This window comes from Oryzias latipes, chromosome 18 (genome assembly GCF_053564925.1).
Source record: "Oryzias latipes strain Hd-rR chromosome 18, Olatipes_Hd-rR_3.1".
Taxonomy (NCBI): Eukaryota; Metazoa; Chordata; class Actinopteri; order Beloniformes; family Adrianichthyidae; genus Oryzias; species Oryzias latipes.
This window is the reverse complement of record NC_136254.1, coordinates 21,071,837-21,092,256: the sequence shown is the minus strand read 5'-3', so window position 1 is coordinate 21,092,256 and position 20,420 is coordinate 21,071,837. Positions and strand designations below refer to the sequence as shown.

General features: G+C 38.2%; 1 long non-coding RNA gene across 1 annotated transcript; it reads right to left on the bottom strand.

The window, feature by feature from the left end:
* Positions 1-241: 241 nt before the first annotated feature.
* Positions 242-7,030, bottom strand: LOC144987040 (uncharacterized). The gene is made up of 2 exons (XR_013650903.1): positions 501-7,030; positions 242-420 (listed from the first exon to the last, which is right to left on the bottom strand). It is a non-coding gene; the product is annotated as an uncharacterized LOC144987040 (long non-coding RNA).
* Positions 7,031-20,420: the final 13,390 nt, after the last annotated feature.

Sequence of the window (20,420 nt, the reverse complement as noted above, 5' to 3'; positions counted from 1 at the left end):
GAGGAACGCGGCGCTCTGACAAAATGTCAGTCTGCTTTTTTTTCCGAGTTGCAAACAAAGATGAAAGTTCTTGTGAATACTCTAATGCGGCTAACATGTAGTGGTGTCGGACTGTGGGTTTCTTACATGTTACTGACAAGGTTAGGAGTTAGCTTAGTCACAGTAACGGTTGTTTTTGTCATGGCTAGTGGACTAGGCAGACCCAGATGCTGTAACCCGGAAGGATACTCGGCAAGCAAGGAAGGTGATTAGGAATAGATTTAATGTTTATAACAGATTTCCAGATGAGGATGCGGCGAGGATGGTTGGAGGGTCTTGATGGCGAACACCGTGATCCAGTGGAATCCCAGAGAAGCAGCAGGACGGAACCAGAGAGCAGGTGAGTCGGCAGTCCAGAGCGTACAAGAGGAGGTCGGGATCCTGGGTAGTGAGGAGACAAGGCACAATTAGACGAGGTACAAGGCGAGAACAAGAATAGTAAACTAGGCCAGAGGAAGCACCGTGGAGTACAACGAACTAGCGTCGAGTACAGGTCCTGGTTCTCCTTAAGAGTCCAGCCGCTGATGAGGATGAGGAGGCACAGCTGGTGTCTGCAGGTGGACCTGACGAGGAGGAGGAGCCGGCTGGGGGTACCGTGACAGTTTTAACTGTATCCGTCTATTTTTTTTAGATCAAATTAATCAAATCAAAGTATACATAATACTAAAGTTGATCGATTTATAAAAAACTACTTTAAAGAGGAGAAGAAATCACATTTAGTACAAAATGTACTAAAAAAAAATCCATTCCCTCTTTAAAACCTGATTTTTTGTGTTGTAAAGACACTTTCACTCAATGCAAACACAATGAAAATACTGTGCATTTGTTGCAGCGGTTGATAAAAAAACTCTTAATCCAGGCCGGAGTGCTTTCTGTGCTCTTTTCAAATCTAAATGAGTCATGAATCGCATTCGGAGTCTTGAGTGTTTATGAAGTGAAAGACAGAATGGAACTGAATGCACTGAGAGCGAAATGAAGTCTTTGTTAGCGCCTCAAAACCTCCACCTTGAAATAAAGAGAGCTTTCAGAGAGCTTTTATATCTGCTTCGCAGAGGCTGATCTTACATAACGGAGCCCGACCCGCATACAAACCCACATCCTCCTCACCTCCAGTGGAGTGCTCAGGAAAAGTGTGATCTCAGCACAGTGGTGAAATCCCCCCAAGGCCCTCATTTATTTGGGTTGTCACTTTCATCTCTTCTGTCCCTTTTCAAGTTCACTTCTCACACAGGGTCCTGAGAGCACTAAGTTGCCCCTGAGGAGAGGCGGCAGGAAAGGAGGATTTCAGGTTGTGCATTCGGTAACTCAGCAGTTGGCCTGTCTTGTCTCATAGCCCCAGCGTAGTACAGACTAGAGGGTAACATGATGCCTTTGGACAGGTTTATGAAGTACAGTCTGCATTGTGTGGTCTCTGGGCAGCAAATGTTCTCCAGTCAACTCAAATTTCTTGTTCCCACATTTTCTTTTTCTGCCAAAAGAAGTTGATGTTCAAATAAAAGAAAAGTTGTTTTTTTTTTCTTTTGTTTTGAAGTGTAACTTGAAAAATTGGAAATAAATGTTTGGAACTGTTTTATGTTTAAACCTTTAGAGACCCACTTTGAGGAAAGTCATGTTTTGTTTTGTTTTTTGTTCTTGTGGCATTTACTCATGATTTTTCTCTTTATTTAAATTGTTGTGAATCAGGAGCAGATGAAAAAATGCAGTTTGAAAAAGCTTGTAGGTGTGATTTTTGAGGATTAATTAAAGGTAACATGGTAAAAAAAATGTTAAAGTTTATTTATAAACTACAATAAATCAAATCAAAAGGCAAAGAACAGAAAAAAATATTAAGATTTTACTAAAACCTAATAACAAAGCCTGATAATCATGGACCTAAAAAGAAAGAGATGCAATGAACTAACAGAAAGCAGCCGTGAGGATCGAAACTATAATCTTGAGTGACTGTGAATGAAAAAAACGCACAACAAAATCTTAAAAGAAAACATTGTTAACTCCAACAAATAAGAAAACCAAAAAGAGCCAGTTTAGTACTTTTTACAAAGATTTTTCACAGTTTTAGCATTTTGTTTTCTAAAAAAAACCAAGATGTGACAAACATTTTGATTTAACATATTTTGTGACTTTGAAATCAAAATGTTAAAAATATTTTAGGCTTTTGTTTGAAGACTATGCAAACTATGTAAAGACTATGTATATACAATTCATTTTATTGGATTTTTATTTTCTATGTTGTTTTTCTGCAGCTATTGCATCTTGTTTGTTATGCACACAAATGTGAGGTTTGTTCAGATGTGCTGTAACAAAATCAGATTACTAAATCTAATCTCCACACAATGATAAGTGCAAAAAGAATTTGCAATAATCTGGTTACTGCTGAATCTAAAAGCGCTATCCCTCAAAACTGAGAAGCCTTCACATCAAAATTGAACATTTAAAAAGAACAATGCCCATCCACAACTTCCAAGACTGAAGGAGTCAAAGGGAAGAAACTCATTATCATGCATTTTGACAGGTAAGCATTCAGAAATGTTTTTAAAACTAAAAATGATCTTACAGCAGAGTTTTTCTGTCTGGGGTGCAGCCAGCGGCTGTTCTGCACTTTGTCTTTGTCAGTGCTGCCTGCTGAGAAGCAGCCACCGCGATAGAAAAAAAGAAAAAGGAAAAAGATGTGGGTGTGCTGACTGGCAGCTTAGGATTCTGTTTAGAGGGTTAGCAATGCTGTGACAGATGGACCTCCTCCACACCTCTCAGTGTATGACAACATACCTAAAGCAGCGCACGGAAACAAAACACAGCTCAAACATCTGCCATGTGCTTTTCTCTTCTGCGGCGTTGCTGGCGGTGACAGCTGATAGCATTTGTAGTGCAGCAGCAATTCACTGAGTATATCCAAAAGGATTTTCGGTGACTGCCATTGGCATAAAAAGAGTTTCTTTATTATTGTTTGTTGTCATATTTTAGCTCAAGTTCTAAAGACCTGCTATCAGGAGCAAATTCAGGTCAAAATCGGCAAAACAGTCAGATAACTTGTCGTGCCACCTAAGCAATAGAACATTTTTCCTCATTTCTTAATTACAAGATGAGATGGCCTGTTTGTGACACTAACATGCAAAGAAATCCAGAAGTTGTGTGTTTGCATTGAGCGTCAAAGACCAACACAATGGGGCAGTTTCTAAACATTTTAGCGAAGAGCAGCTGAATCTGTTGCATGCTACTTGCTTATCGTCACACTGCTGCTTGCTGCGATGCTACTTACAACAGTACAATGTGCTACAATGCTATTTGCTAATTGCTACTTGATACAATATTATTTGTAATTACGACAACTCAACATGCTACAAATGCTACTTGTTATAATGTCATTTTACACAATGAGAGGCACATCGAGGCATTTTAATTATTTTGCAAATGTCTTTAATTTAAGTTCACATTCTTCCCTGTGGTCTTTTTCTTCTTATAATTCTACTTTCATCATTTTATTCTAGCTGATATGCAACAAAGATGTAAGACTCTTTATCTAATGCATTGCTGGAAGAACCAGACAACACACCCATGCGTCTTCGCAGAAACTATGTCCTAGAAAACAACACTTAGCTAAAACGGCAAACTTATACTTAAAAGATCACTGGGAATGCTTTAACAATGGATCAACAGATGATTGAAGTGGGACTTTAAGGGTAAAGGCTTGTTGTTACTCTTGGCAACATTTCAAGTACAGTGTGACTGAGAGACAGCAACATTGTCAAAGAGCTTTTATTTAGTTATAAATTAGTATATTACCATCTTATTGCATCATAATATAGTAACTTTACACATTTCTTTCTTCAAATTGTTCCCTTTCACTGCCTAACATGGATTACAACAGCCCGAGTACTTGAATTAGCACAATCGCTCCCTGTTCAGACACAAACTCACCAAAGATTTAAAAAAAAGTAGACCAAATGAGGATATGAGTTTTTTTAGTTCCCAGGCATCTGATATGATATATATTAATGAAAACGGAAGTTCAGCACTGCGGGTTGGCAAACAAAAGAAGCACAGAACCGCTTTCATGAACACTGTGCAGCTGCCACAGGTAAAGAGAAGACTTGTGATGAGTCATGTTCCCATAGCAACACCACACTCAGAAGTTATCGCGCCATCTCTGCAGCACACACACTCATTGTGGATGTCAATATCCATTATATGTTGGTTGCTGATGTGATTAACATAAATAGAAAAAAAGAGAGCCCAGGTCTGCTCATTTAGAAATGTTGTATATCAACATTTGGGTTTTTTTTGTGGTATTGATAAGGACATTTATGTACACTAGAATAATGCTGAACCCTAACAGTTGGTATAAGTTTCTGATTAAACTGCTGTGATTTCATTCAACTGAGTGAATGAGGGCTGGTTGGTCCAATGCAGGAGCTCTAAGCTCCATCAAAGTGTCCCCCTCCTTTTGTTCACAATAGGTTCTCTTTTATCTCAGACTGGGAGACAGTTGGTGGGAGGAAGAGGAAAAAATAGATTGCTTTGACCCCAACGAGGACAGCTCACATAAAGTCCCTTTGGAAAAGAATTTGGTTTATCAACAACCCAGGAGGAAGTGTCTTCTATTCATACAGTGGAAGATGTTTTTACTGTTTAGTTAAAGTTGCTGAAGACTTAACGGCCAGCTAAAGCCAGCTACTGTACCTATTCACCCAAGATTGGATTTATTAGCCCGAGGTTGAAAGACTGGTGGCACCCATCAGATGAAAACTGGCTTTCCTGGTGGTCGCTTTCGCAGGAAAAGCGTGCTAGAGTAGACTGAAACCTGAGTCAGAGTGGAACAGATTGACAGTGAGCCTCCCAGCACATTCAGCAACACACTGCATTCATTATCATTAGGTGACAGGAGTGCTTTGGAGCCAGCTGGGGCTCTCCAGCGGGGCAGACAGAGCAGACCAGCGAGCACGGGAAAAGGCATTACATAATTAATACTTTACATAATGGCTCCCCACAATGACCATTTTGTTCTAAAATGCACTGGAACAATGTAATTTCCCCTTTGTGGATTAATGAGGCTTTATTTATTTAATTCTCTCGCAGCTGAAAATGAAAGGAGGCTAATAAAAGCAGTAGGTTCTCCAAAAGAGAAGTCAAAACACTTTTTATGGGCAAAAAATGTATTTGGAAATAATTTTTAGATGTAAATTTGTCTTTATAAGTTAAATATAATACAGTAAAACAACAAAACTAGGGAAACCAGGGAAACAAAAGGTATATTTTTTACAATTACAAGTAAATACTAGAAAAAGAGTGCTGCTCTTTGAAAAAAAACACATTTTTACACTACTGTTCATGCATGAGAGAAATTTGCACAATCACCTCTGACTTTGTTTGAATTTAATAATAACTTGCTACTGAATTAATTTTTCATTTCAGTCCAACTTTAGAAATATTCTCAAATCCAACAACTTTATTTTTTAACAGCTTTTCTTGAAACTTTATTGTGGAGGTGCAAAAAAGGAAAAGGGGGAAACCATTTAACGTTTTTACTGTCAAAATTGGGATTTTTGTTGATTGTTTGAAAAAGATTTTGGAGTGCATTTCTTATTGAAATTTTATGACAAAATCTTGAACAAAAGTAAGATGTGACATCATTGCTAGTGTTAAAAGAATATTTTTGTTTTGCCCCATCGAAATTAAATGTACCGGGAACACAGAAAAACACCCCAAAATTCAAATTCTAGTAGCAAAAAAAATACTTTCAATAAAATATAAGCCCCGATTCATGATGGTAACCTTGTAAAGCCTACTGCATCAAAGAACTGTAAGAAAATTAAATAAAATTTAAATTCAGATTAAAAACATCCTATGAATCCTATATAATGGGGTTTTTAAGGAATGTTTGCATTATGCTAGTGGGTTGTGGGTCTGACTCAAACAGTTATGTGAGGTTAACCTAATTCTTTAATAAGTAATTATTGATTATAAGCCACTGTGCAAATGCTGATAGTAAAATAGTGAAGCTGACCAATTTAACAAGACTTTTTCTACATAAATGTTATGCAAAAATGATTCTACCTATGTCAGTGTTTGGGATCATATACATCGACTATTTCGTTTTTTATGGCGAAATTGTTTCTCTAAACTGATATCAAATCGACTGAGAGGAAGAGGAGAACATTGCATATTTATGAACAACAAAACGACTGTAAATATGCCAGATTATAGCCTCAGGCTAATTTCATCTGCAGGTCTACAATGACAGGTCTGTCAACCCATCAGAGGTCAGGAGAGAAGGGGGGGGGGGGCAACCTGGCATGCCAAAAAAAAAAAAAAAAAATAGTATAAGAGCACTGATGCATGAGTGCTGTTTTTTCTGAGTTCTTATTATTACTTCTTGGGATTTCAACATTCTTTGGCATGGGTTGCTGTTATTATTTACAGCCTTGAAGCTGGGTCTCTTCCTGTCGTTTAGTTGTGCTGACATGGTTGACGTTGCCCTGAATAAATGATACAACTGGCTGGAAAGTTCCGATATTGCTTGCCATTTTTTTTGCACCACTATAGTTAGGATGGGGTTGTGAGGGGCTGTAAGCTCCAAGAAAAACAACAGTGTGTTGGTTTTTTTTTTTCCAAAAAAACGGCATCATCATAACTAAAAATCCAACTAGAACGCCTTTAAAATTGATCAAATGACGATCAGAGCAGGTAGAAGTGAGAGGATCTGTTGTTTGGAGACATCCTCAGATCTGAACAAATGAAGCTACTAAAATGAATAGAGAAACGTTCTTCAGATCAAACTTTAAAGTCCAGTTCCCCTTAAGAACAGAATCCTAAATGACTCCCTGACATGATGTCATTAGGTTATAGTCCACAATTACAATTAAACGTAAAACACAGACAATCCCATTAAACAGAGTGCCTTCTTTTAAACCTTTTTTTGTGTGAGTGCAGATTTCACCTCTTCCTTTCTAGTGCTGCTGCATGCAGCTGCTTAAAGCTAAAAAAAACACGCCCCAAAAACCAATAATTAAATTTTACTATCTTACAATTGCACTACAGCAAAGACAGCTTTCACTGTGTGCTTTTCACTGAATGGAAAAGAGTTTACATCAGGTGGATTCTGGAGAAAAAAAATCCTTGCTTTTGTTGCTGTAGCCATAGCAGCGATTTCTGTTTTTTTCTTCCAACCTTCAACAGTTTTCCTCTTCTTTCAGACTGACAATCCTGTTTTTTTACTGGTTGTTTTTGCAAAACCAAAATGTATTTGGTAATTTAATTTTTAAGGCGCAATGATTTAAAAAAAAAAAAAGTTGCGTCAAGTCACTGAGTCATGTTTGGAGTCAGTGTAAAACAACACTCCAATGAAAAGGTGTGCTTTTTGGTGTTTTTAACTTGTTCTTGTGGCATTTTACGGATAATGGAGGACATGTATGAAGCAAGATAAGCTTTAAATTGCATTCCTGAGTATATTCCAATAGTTTTGAATAAGGAGCAGATGAGAAAATACTGTTGTGACATAGAAAATTCGCTTGCATGGCCACAAGCTCCATGCCGTGCTCCATTCCGATGCAGACTAAGGCTGCGTTCACAGCGATTCGTGTGTCAGGGGCGTTGAGTTTCAATAGTGTGTCAATGTACAGACGCATTCTGAGGTCCTGGGCATCAGGTGCAGCGGGGTTGACGCAGCACTTCACCCTCTTTTTGGGCACATGACGTTTTCAGTGACTCCATCAAAAGGTAGAAAAAAAAAGTCAACATGGCAGCTCAATGCACGGATTTTCATCCTGAATTTCTAATCGGAGTGGGACTTTAAAGAACGTTGATGCCGCCAAGATGCTGAGTCGGATTTTGTTGTTGTTGTTATAATAAACTCTCAAGAATTGTCCCCTCGCATGTCTGCCTTTTGCTTGTTTTCTTTTCCAGCCAGCTCACAAATAGACTCCATAGTGTCCTGCCTCAGCGTCTCCGCCATTACTCATCCTCACCTAACCTTTACTGCAAGCTGCTGGCCTTAAGAAGAAGTTGCCCCCCAGAAAAAGGCAGTGTCTAAAAACATCTGCTTCAATCATCCAGCAAGGCATCTTTCAGGCTTGGATGCTCGCAAAGGTGTGGACCGCATTGTAGTGACTCATCCTAAATAGGTTGGATGAGTCACTGAGGACTGAGCAGAAACAAAAAACAAAAACTGTCACTTCAAATAGGGCTTCGCGTTGGGGTAGTTTTGTTCTGCTCTTTGCCTCTTCAAAAAAAAACAACATATGTGGCCATGTATGATTTAAAGGGTCCATTGGCGAGCTGGGTTGGTGTACTGCTGTAAAACAAGGCAGCAGACAGGAAGCATGAGAGATAGAGGGGACGCTTTACGACAACGAGACACTTCAGGCCATGGACGCAAAATAAAACCTTGCCAGTGTTTTCATGTACAAACCTCAACAGCCACATTTCAAACCAAACCAAAACACATATGTCAGGGATATCCAAAGGAAGCGGGAAAGTTATTATGGGATGGCCCCAAGAACTACGGCTTGGTGGTCGTTTTGTGCCAAAGTGTCAAAATCTGCAATTTTCTTACAAAATGGGAAAAGATAACACACAGAATTTCACACACCAGCTTAGGTCTACAACTACAACCAAAATTATACTGACCTTTGACCTCGGGAATCGTCCGCCATCTAGAATAAAAAAACACAAAGTCCTCCTTAGTACTAGCTACAAATTTAAACTCTACATTGGGATTTGAAAATACCACCTCCTAACCCCCTTGAGCCTCAATAGAAATAGCAGTTTTAGATTTTGAAGGTGGCGAGCTTGCAAAAGCTGCGTTTCCCTGGTGCTCGCAAAAATTTTGACGTGAATATTGTGAAAATTGAATACGCGAATTGTTGGCTCAAGTTGAACAAACATATATATATATATATATATATATATATATATATATATATATACATATATATACATATATATATATATATGTATGAACAATATAACATACAACACGAGCATGTTAGAAATGTGGGCGGGGTTAACAAAAAAACTCAGTTGCCAAGGAAACCCAAAAGTTTACTTTTGCAGATTCTTCCGAAAATGGCATAGACCTGTTCATCACTCTAAGGCGATCAAAGCTTGAAATGGTTGCTATGGAAACAAAATAAACAGTAAAGCCGCCATGTTGAAAAAAGGGTTTTTTGATTTGTCATGCAGCTCTGATCAGCATGGCCATGAGGGGTGTGGTGGGGGGTGGGGGGGGGGGGGTCATAAGGGCTGGGGTAAGTAGCGACACTGCTCTCTGCTTTAATTATATATATATTTGCAAACTCAAAGAAATGGCAAATATTATTCATCCTCTGCCAGGCAAGAGCTGTAAATATGGTAAATTTGGTAAATTGAGCACAAAAATAAAGACCAACATTTTTGGCAAACTTTATAAATGTTGTCAGACATCTTGCATTTCATCCACATCCCTTCAAGATCTTACTTTGAAGCAGTTGAATTCAAGTGATTAATTGGTCGCCATCCCGACAGCGCGCCATCTTCAAATCCTGCAGTGACTTTGCTGATTCTGTCACACTGACAGGTGTCATTACTTTTTTAGTAGTGCCCATGCAGTATTCACAAGTCTTATATAAGCCTAATTAGAGGAGCAAAGCGAGGCTTTGAGGAACCTCCACAACGGCAAGCACTTTCTTGTTAATCTTTAATTAAGCACGCCGGCGCAGCATAGGTTCCTTTTTTTCTTGACAAGTTCTATTTTCGGCTGAGATCGCCCACTCCAACCGTCACCGGGGAAGGAGAGCCTTTAAAAGAAAAGACTCCCATATGTTCCAGTTAAAGTGTGATTAGAGGGAGCGGGGCCGTATTAGAGTGTGTGTCCTGAAAAATGATAGTATGAGCTTAATGTCGCTTTTTTTAAATAAATAAAAAATTCAAATCGGACATGAAATGAAGCAGATGAAATGTAAAGACCCACTCTGATAAAAAATTGTGTTTCTGACTTGTTCTTGCGACTTATATGGAGAGAAATTACGCTTACATTTGCATTTCTGAGTATTTCTTTATTCAATCAGATGGAAAAAAATGCCCTTTGAAATATTTGTGATGTCAAAAATACGCCGGGTGGCGCCACCCGCTCCCTGCTCCACTCTATTCTGATGTAGACAACTAGATCCGTGTACGTCTTTGTTTTCCTCGTCTGAGCTGGAACCTGCCTCGAAACTGTACGACTTAATAGCTCCAATATTGGATGCCATTTTAGTTGCACCAGTAAAGTCAGTAATGGGATGTGAGGCTGTAAGCTAAACAGAGAGCAAATCCAAAGAAAGGGCTGTTGGAGATTTGTCATGATCATCCCATGGAAGAAAATGTTTTACCATTTAGTTTCCTTCATTTGTTTCTGTTATTATGCCCCATTATAGGAGGAGAGTGGGCCATCCAAACCTAAAAGTAGGACACTTAAACAAATACATGAACAAAACTTGACTTAACTGATGACAAGGGATTAGATGGAAAAGGTGATTCCAGGTAAGATTGACTGAACACACCTGATAGACGTCATCAGCTGCAAGTAGGGCAGAAACAGCTGGAAAATCAAGCAATTTAGACATCTTAAGATAAAGGTCACCAAATATTTAAAGCAAAACAATACTAAGAACAGCTACTATCACACTGATAAAAATTCTTGCTGAAATTAAAGCAACCCATTAAGAGAGTTGTGCAAAACATTTCACCTTCTGTTGTTTCAGTTTCCACTCATGGCGTTTTTAGACTAGATTGCACTTTTGAAACCGAACCACCAGGTTTGGCGATTCACTTTCTGGGGCAATCCTTTTACTACCCCTTAGGCCAACTTCCACACCTTACACCATGAAATGGAGGTGACAGGACAGAGAACTAAAAGCCGCAGAGCAGACACCGAACCCCCCCAAAAAATATTTTTGCCTGCAAAGTCAAAGAATCAAAACCACCTGATTGGGGGGGAAACTGCCCAATCTGGCAATATTAGAACCACATTTTTGACCACAAGAAAAGCACAAAATATACATAACAAAAAAAAAAACATTTAAATCTCAAAATCACTTACAAAAAAATGAACAATTCATTCACAAAGTTAGTGTGTGTCCATTCGCTAAACTCTGTGCTGTGAAGAGTTCAGGGACAGTGGATCTCCAAATATACTGCAATTAACCAACTATTTACAAAAGATTTGGTGGAATTGCATAAAAAACAAAACAACGCACCTGTCACCTAAATGCCATGCAGAGCCTTTCTGTTGCTTCGCTCAAGTGTTGCAGCAAACAGCGCAAAAAAACAAAACACCGTTGGTTAAACTTGGAATTCTTCAGATCCAGTAAATGGCCATCAATTTTGATCTATGGCATTTAGCAAGATCTGCCTAGACCATTTTCTTTCTACAGGAGTTTTTCAAAAATAAGTGTTTCCTCTTGCCATTGCATGGAAACAGCGCTGATTTGGGGCGAAGGCCAGAACCGGCAGACACAAAATCCACCTCTAAACACGGTTGAGATACAAAAAAGTAATACTTTCTGTCTGGTTGGGAGGGCTGGGGAGCGTGAAGGACCCAAAAATGCAGAGACGGGAGGCACACGGTTCCAGGGCAAGGGGTTTGTTAACTTAACAAAAAGCGCTGCAGAGCAAGGAAACAAAACTAAACTTTCTGTGGCCTAAACATGAAAACATGGCAGGAGACAGTCAGGGAAGAGACGGTAATGGACCTGCAACCCGGAGGAAGGCAGAGACAAGACTTATATACAGACAGGACTGACAAGACACAGGTCACAACGATCAGGAGAGATTGGAACCAGGGAAGTCAAAACTCAAAAGCATGACAAAACAAGAAACCTTCCAAAATAAAACAGGAAACAGAACTCAACATGACAGAAACAAAAGGAAGCAAAATCTAAGGCAAAGACACCCAAACCATGACACTTTCAATATTAAATCTAATGCTGTACCTTCCTCTGGTTCCACTTATTTGCTGTTCAACAAAGCTCCAGTGGTGTTACAGTATATAAAGTGTGAGTTAATGTATTTGTTAAGTATTAGCTATTAGCTTTTATATATGTGTAGTTAGGGTAGTTAATAAAATCCTTCATTTTATTTAATACACTTCTGGCCAATGTTTCAATCATTTCATTTTCGATGTTGTGAGAGGTGTATTTTGCATTTTGTAGTACGTGTTTGTTTATTTTGTTAAACCTGGGGTCCTTTGTCAGTGTGTGATCAATCATTTTTAAAAACAGAGAAATCATCATCATTTAAGTTTTCTTTGTGTTCAAACTGGAACTGCAGCGTTATTTAAACTTAATTTCTGCTTCAAAAAATACAAAAGCTCAAAAAACAATTAGCATCTGTAAATCTTTTGGACTGCTGACATAGATTTACTCTCGCATTTTCTCTTTTCTCTTTATTTTTTTGTTTCTTTTTATTTCTTATTCCCTTTTGTGTTTATTATTAATAATTAGTATTTTTTAAAGAATGCAACATGTTTGTTCTGTATTCAGAATTCTATTGTACATTATATGTGCATAATTGTTGTATTTTCTTGTTTTGTATGTTGCAATTGTTCAATTAAAAAAAAATAAAAATAAAAAAAAGTTTTGTACGTTGCCACGAAGTGGAAGTTCATTTACAGCAAGAACCTGAACTACTTCTCCAAAGAGAAGCAGCAGTCAAAGTCATTAAAAAAATGACAGTTCAGAGGTTTCTTCACCTGAAAACAAAGTGGTTACGCTTCATATTTATCTGTGGAAAAAAAAAAAAAATTTCTGTGTGATTTTATCAGTAAAATTAAATTTTTGTCCAAAGCTGTCATTTATATCCACAGATGAGATGCTGATAAACGGGAGCGGATTGCAACAGGCTTGTGTTTATTTGGAGATTAGAGCATTGTTAGAAAGCATATGTATATTAATTTTGATTACAGCTTTCTTCTAATCATAACAGCAGAACAAATTGAAGCTGTCAAAACCAAGAGGCTCTGCAGGCTCAGCTGCTTTTGTGCCATCTGGGTCATCTTGGCCTGTTGCCCATGGTAACAACACCTTCTTCTCAGCTTATCTTTGTTGTAATTCCTTTTTCACCTAACATTGGAGATGCAGCTCTAGTACAATTATTATTGATGTTTATTTTGCACAATGTTGTGAGTTTGCTGAAATGAATCTCCTGTGAACTGAATGCTTGTGGAAGTGGTTCATCAAATTATAGATAGTTTAATTTGTTGTTACTCAACAGGGTTGCATGCTGTTATCCCTGTTTTGGTGCATTTTGTTGCACAAACAAATGCTAACGTTTAAAATTCAATTATAAGTTTTCATAGTTTCTACAATAAAAAACCTAAATAATGATTTTATTTTTTTACAAGCAACTTCTGAAATGACTCAGTTGTCTGTTTTTCTACTGTGTGGCTGCTGTTTTACTTATGCACTTCCCATAAAACTATAATATTAACATTTACTAAGAAAAAGATTTAAAAATGTTTCATTGAAATAAGTTGTGTGTTTTCTGTTATAATAGAAAAGTTAGTCCTACAAAAATGTTTTTAAGAAAGAAAATGTCTACATTTTTCAAACTAGTGTACATTTAAAGTTGAATCAATATTTTTGCTGATAAACATTTAGATTAAACTGGAAATTAAAAAAATCTTTTTTAAGGATGTGAGCACTTAAAAATGGCTACATTTAAGCAATTCAAAAATATGGTTTCAAAAACTAAAACTCTTCAAAACTACGAATTAAAAAAATTAATTCAAACAAATGTTGTTTCCTTATTGGCAATTTATCTGCACTACACATTTGCTGTACATATTTATAAGGGGGCATTTATAGATTGCAATCTGTAACAATAATTTTTCATTTACACTTATATAGAATAATTTTAGTTTCTAAAAACAATCAAAATGTCTGTTATTTTAACTGTTGACCAAATAAGTTAAAATAGGATTGTAAAAATTGTGATTATAGAAAATGTGGTTATTTTTACTCAACTGAAAAGGTATTTGGGAAATTGTAATCTCTGCATATCTAGAGTATCTAGAGAAATATGTTGATGTGTTGAATAATTTAAGCCATGTTTGAGAAGGAATGTGACATGTCTTTAAGAATTCTGAAATATTGTCATTTAAAAAACAGAGTTTTAGGGATTTCAGTGCTTGAACAGAAATACAGCCTTTTCAATTGAGAGTATGGAACCAGGTCTCAATAAAAATCTAAAAATTGAGGGTTGGTCAACTAGATGAATCATTGTTTGTGAAAGAAGCATCTTATTTCTGGCCAATGTTACCTGGGTAACAAAGACGAAAAAACCCATTTCTTTGATTTTGCAGCTTTTATAATCTGTTGCAACAATTTTGTTATTTTACCTTCAAAGCCAAGAGCGACCAGCATTACTATCTATCTATCTATATCTATCTATATCTATATATTTATATAGACATAGATATATATATTTTTTTTTACCTCAAACAATCACAATAGCAAGGTCAGGAACGCAATAAAAATATGTTTGAACTGAAAAGGTTTTCCTTATATAGTAGATATAATGAGTTCCTCAAACTCTTGATTTCTCAGAACTGAGCGGGATATTGTCACAGGAAACCTTTTTAGGTTGATACTTTGGCACAAACCCTCATGTGTTCATGTGTATTCCCAGCAAAGAGACTCCATCCCGCAGAAAGCACATGACACTGAGACAACCCAGGACACATTACCTTGTGATCAACATCATGTTGATGAAGATGCTCTGCAAATAAAGTTGATGGCTGGTCGGTCAGTCGTTCGGTCAGTCGGTCGGTCGGTCAGTCAGTCGGTTGATTTTGATCAGGCATACACTTTTCTGCATCAGATAGCAAACAAATACAATCAGAAAAATGACATTTGCTTCTGCAACCTTTCCCAGCGTTGTCCACACTTAGGCGGATGCCTGCCTTAGGAAGACAGATGAGGTTTTTCTAAAGAAAAATCTTGTTATTGGGACACATTATTAATAAAAATAGAATTAATATTAAACTGTTTATATTGTTACCCTGGTCATATTCATGATATTTTTTAAGCACCTTTGCGTTTTTGTTGTTCTTGTTATATTTCTGTAATACCAAGTTGATAGTACAGTGGTCCCTTGCTGTATCGCGGTTCACCTTATGCAGTCTCTCTATGGACCAGGGGTGGGCAAACTACGTCACAGGGCCCATATGGGGCGGCCCTTAAACTATTTAATGTGGCCCGCCAAACTAAAATAAGTTATATCAATAATCCTTATTAATGTTTTATTTTCTTTGTAATTCTGTTGCACTGCAAATAAATTGACCTTTTAAGTGCAGAAAGTTATTCTGCATTCATGTGGTGTTGGAAGATTTGCTGTTTTTCTGACGTTCATGCATGTTTTCCAAGTCCCACAGCCCTTTTTCCAATTGTTCCAACAACACATGAAAGCAGCATTTCCCTCATTTAGCATTTTTCCCTGAACAACATTAACCCATCAGGGCAATTGGCACTCAAATGAAGACAAAGGCCACAAATTTTGAAATACAAGCAACAAAATGTTCTGTTATAAAAAGATATCTATCTATCTGTCTGTCTGTCTGTCTGTCTGTCTGTCTGTCTGTCTGTCTGCCTGCCTGCCTGCCTGCCTGCCTGCCTGCCTGCCTGCCTGCCTGCCTGTCTGTCTGCCTGCCTGCCTGCCTGCCTGCCTGCCTGCCTGCCTGCCTGCCTGCCTGCCTGCCTGCCTGCCTGCCTGTCTGTCTGTCTGTCTGCCTGCCTGCCTGCCTGCCTGTCTGTCTGTCTGTCTGTCTGTCTGTCTGCCTGTCTGTCTGTCTGTCTGTCTGTCTGTCTGTCTGTCTGTCTGTCTGTCTGCCTGCCTGTCTGCCTGTCTGTCTGTCTGTCTGTCTATCTATCTAGATATACAGTACAGACCAAAAGTTTGGACTCACCTTCTCATTCAAAGAGTTTTCTTTATTTTCACTACTATGAAAATTGTAGATTCACACTGAAGACATCAAAACTATGAATTAACACATGGAATTATATACATAAAAAAAGTGTGAAAAACGGAAAATATGTCATTTTCTAGGTTCTTCAAAGTAGCCACCTTTTGCTTTGATTACTGCTTTGCACACTCTTGGCATTCTCTTGATGAGCTTCAACAGGTAGTCACCTGAAATGGTCTTCCAACAGTCTTGAAGGAGTTTCCAAAGCTCTGCTAAATGCTTAGCTAAGTGCTAAATGCTTAGCACTTGTTGGCCCTTTTGCCTTTCATAGAAAGCCAGAGAAACAAGAAACAGGTCCTGGTTTTAAAATTAAAACATCAAAAATCATTTATTCAAAATAGAACTTTAAAAGGCTTAACTTCCTATGTATGGTAACATGCTCAGGCGATAATTTACATTATCACCACAAATAACCCCTCCGTGGTTGACAAAAGTTTAATTGTGGAGGTTCAAAGTATGTTATGACACAAAACATGTATTTTACAAGGACTCAGTTAGGAAGCATGGGGCTTGATCGTTTGACAGGACAGGACAGGACAAACCACTCCTCCGGGATCCAGGGGGAAGGCCAAACCAGAGAAGCAACAAAGTCAATGTAAATTAACAGACGGTTTTGAGACAGACGCACCGCAGACGGTCTAGTGTAAATTCTGGGTAACAATGGACTTATTGTTCAGCGAAGGTGTAAACTTACAAGAAAATAAAGTCTAAAAATGTTCATGTCTGTCTGAGTAAAGTGTATACCGTATTTTCCGGACTATAAGTCGCTGCAGAGTATAAGTCGCACCAGCCCAAAAATGCATTACACAGTAGAAAAAAACACAGATAAGTCGCACTGGACTATAGTCGCATTTTGACGGGAAATTTATTTGACAAAATCTGAGACCAAGATATAATAACTTGCACAAACTCATATAACACAATCATAGCAGACTGTTTATCTCATAATTTCACAGTAATTCTTTCTTATACTTATTTATTTAATCCTTTCATGAAGCATCTTTGGCCAACTAATACTCTGTTTTCATCCTGTATTTGTAGAATGTAGTCATTTTTATTGCATTTCTGAATCTATGAATTCACTGGAAAATAGAATATTATGTTTTTAGCCTTCAAGATCTTACTGTAAAAAATAAGGTTTGCTGATTCTCTGAGTCCCTTAACATACTCTGAACACTTAACATACCTCATACATCAAATTGACCCAGGAACATCATCTCTGTTTCCTCACAAATGAACATAACAGGAGGGTTAACAATGTATTTATTTCAATTTATTCCTAATATAAGTCGCTGCGGAGTATAAGTCGCACCCCTTGCCAAACTATGAAAAAAAGGGCGACTTATAGTCCGGAAAATACGGTAGGTGTGTAGTGACAGGTTTTACGGCCTTAAAACATCTAGAATCCTACGTCGCAAATTTCAACTATTGCAGGTTACTTTGAGAACGTAACTCACTACTGTATTTACATCATTCTAAATGCATGCCATTTTGAGTGCTTCGACCGTATAATCGAATGACTAGTTTCATTTAGTAACACTGATCCAGGGGGGCCCTTATTTAATCGTTGCCCAGAGCCCCCAGAAGTTCTAGCAGTGCTTCTGCCAGTGAGGTGCATTTAATCAAACATGTTTACTCTTGCACTCTGTAGAATAGACATGCTCTTTTTTAAAAGATGTCAAAGGATTTCTCCTGTTCCATACATGCATACTAGGTACTAGTACTTGTACTAGGTAAGTAAAACTATAAGGAAAAAGCAAAGTGCTTACTTTTGAAATACACGACTAAATGGGATATTTTGCCCTTACTGTTACAGATTTGAGCACTTAAGACAATGAAAATAAAGCAACGAGGAGGTTATCTAAGGCGGCAGCAGCGCGTGAGAAGGCTGTCAGCATCTGGGACCCCAAAATGGTTTACTTTGCTGCCAGAAACTAGTGTTCATCCAAATAACAGCAGAGGAGATGCTGCAGTACCCAGAACGTTGTGGTGTCACAATGAATAAACCATGAGAGAAGCACGGGGAAAGTTGTTGGCTTCGGCAAAGAGATGCAACCGCTTCTCCCTGACCTAGATTTCAGTGCGGTGAAATTTTTGTTTTCCTAATGTGTCCCCATTACTCCTTCTGCTTGGCTTTCACCATCACCTCTTTTTTTGTTTTGTCTCAGCCTGATGGACAAAGTCCAGAGACGCTGGATAAGAGCAGACACACCTTTAAATGTGTAACATTTTCTCCCATTTGCTGGACTAAAATAAGCAGGCGCAGCAGAGGATGCTGGGAAAGAAACGCCGGGCACTGCATCACACAGACCCAATTTAAAGCAGACAGTTTGTTTACATGGTTAAAATGACTCACGAGTGAGACTGCAAACAGTGCCTGGAATTTCCAAACCAATTCATCCTTAGTCACAAACCTGCATCTCAACTTTTACACAAAAATGTCGCCTTTTTAAAACTGGATTTTTCTCCACATCACTGAAATTATCTTCAGGGAATTTGAGAGTTGCTGTCCCAGAAATACATTTTTAGCTTCAGGAAATGTTTAATCTTTTTTTTTTAAGAAAAAGCTTGAGGGTAACTTTTCAGCCTTCTATTTTGAAATTTCGAGATCTTATTTTCCCAATAGTTGAAACAAAGATCATACAATGATTTCTTGTTTAGGCTGGAAAGTGCCTCTTTTTTTAGGAGTAGGAAAATTTACTCTGCAGGTTTTCTAGGACAAAAATTGTTCTTTTTTTTTTGCTTTACGTTTTCTTTTTTTTTTAAGCTTTATGCTGCAATTTAAGCAGGCCCAGATTTAGCCAGCGCCACTGGGGCGCAGGCATGTCTGGGTGTGCTGAGTGTTTGGGGTTTCATATCCCTCCAAGCCCCTTATATGTATAGAAAACCATCCCATCATATAATCAGTTCATCTATCCATTTTTCTATGTCTTATGGGTTTTATGGTGAGTTCTCTTCCTGACACTACCCTCTTCATTTACCGGGCTTGGGACAAGCACAAGCAGGACAATGGTTTGGACCCTGTGAAGCCTGCATTCATTTTTTTATTTGTATGGCCATGCATTTGCCTGTCTATCCATCCTTATGCATTCTGTCCTTCATTTTTGGCTTGTGTGTGTGTGTGGGGGGGGGGGGGGGGGGGGGGGGGGGTTACTTTTATTTTTTTCGAATTTTTGTGTTATATCACTTTTGGAGGGACGGTCACATCACTTGTGGAGGGGGGGGCAATGATTCTTAGATGTAAAATATCAAATCCAGAAAGTGAAATTGTGCTGAGATACGCATTATTTTGCTGTCTGCACAAGCGGCAGAACTTCTGAAGATTCCTAGGGCGTCATTTAATCTATGGGATTGACGTTTTTTTTTTTTTTTTTTTTTTTTAACAACGATGTGCTGGGTGGTTATTTGAAAAGCACTGGATGAAAAACACGTCACTACACGACCCACTGGCACAAGAGGCCAGTCCAACCACGTCACGCCGTTTAACAAGATAACGTGGTTCAGCAGGTCAGATTGATCTCTGCAGAGCAGCAGGAAGATTCATGAATTGATTCTATCTGAAAAACAATGATGCAGTCTAAGGATGAAAAAATTGTACATTATTTAAATAGGTCACTGAAGCTCACTTTCACTTTCTGCTCCACTTATTCTGTAATTTATCTTCATCAAACCTTTTCTTATTTTAGTCTAAATAACATTATTAGATTATCGTCTTTTGCCACTGTTGAATCCCATCATCTGCTTTTTATACAGTAACATTGTTTGATTTAGGATGTGGCCTTTTTTTAATTCTGTTCCACCCAAGGAGAACTTTACCATCTTTTGTTCTGCTTCTTTGCTTTTTGAGGTTTCCTTTTCTCCCTTCACTGTCTCCAAAATCATACATTTATTTGTTGTGTAATTTTTATTTTCCCTTCGATTTGTCCTGTCCAGCAGGTGAACAAACAGATCAGAGATGAAGGCCTCGTGTTGGACAGATTTTACAGAATGCATTTTTGTATAAACCCCTTCAGTTTTATAATATTTATGTATTTAGTCAGTTTTTACAGAGGGAAGAAAGAGGGGGAAAAGTGTGAAAAGAAAAAAAAGGGGGGGAGTGAAATAGAAGAAATAGAGAGGGGGAGGAAGTGAGAGGATACGAGTCCAGAGCAGTGGTAATTTAAGGGAGGTTATGATTTCGAACTTCACAACATTTATGCTGAATCAGCAAAAAAGAAAAATGTTACATCCAAGAACGAAAGTCTGACACTAAGACGAGCTTTTATTACCGACTGTGGATCGTATCGGAAGATATCTGATGCATCCATCACTACACTGTAGGTTTGGGGCGAGGGATAAATAGTAGCAGACAGGGAGCAGTGTGACGGTGTGCACGTGGGGGTGGAGATCCAAGCACGCTGCTGAAGTG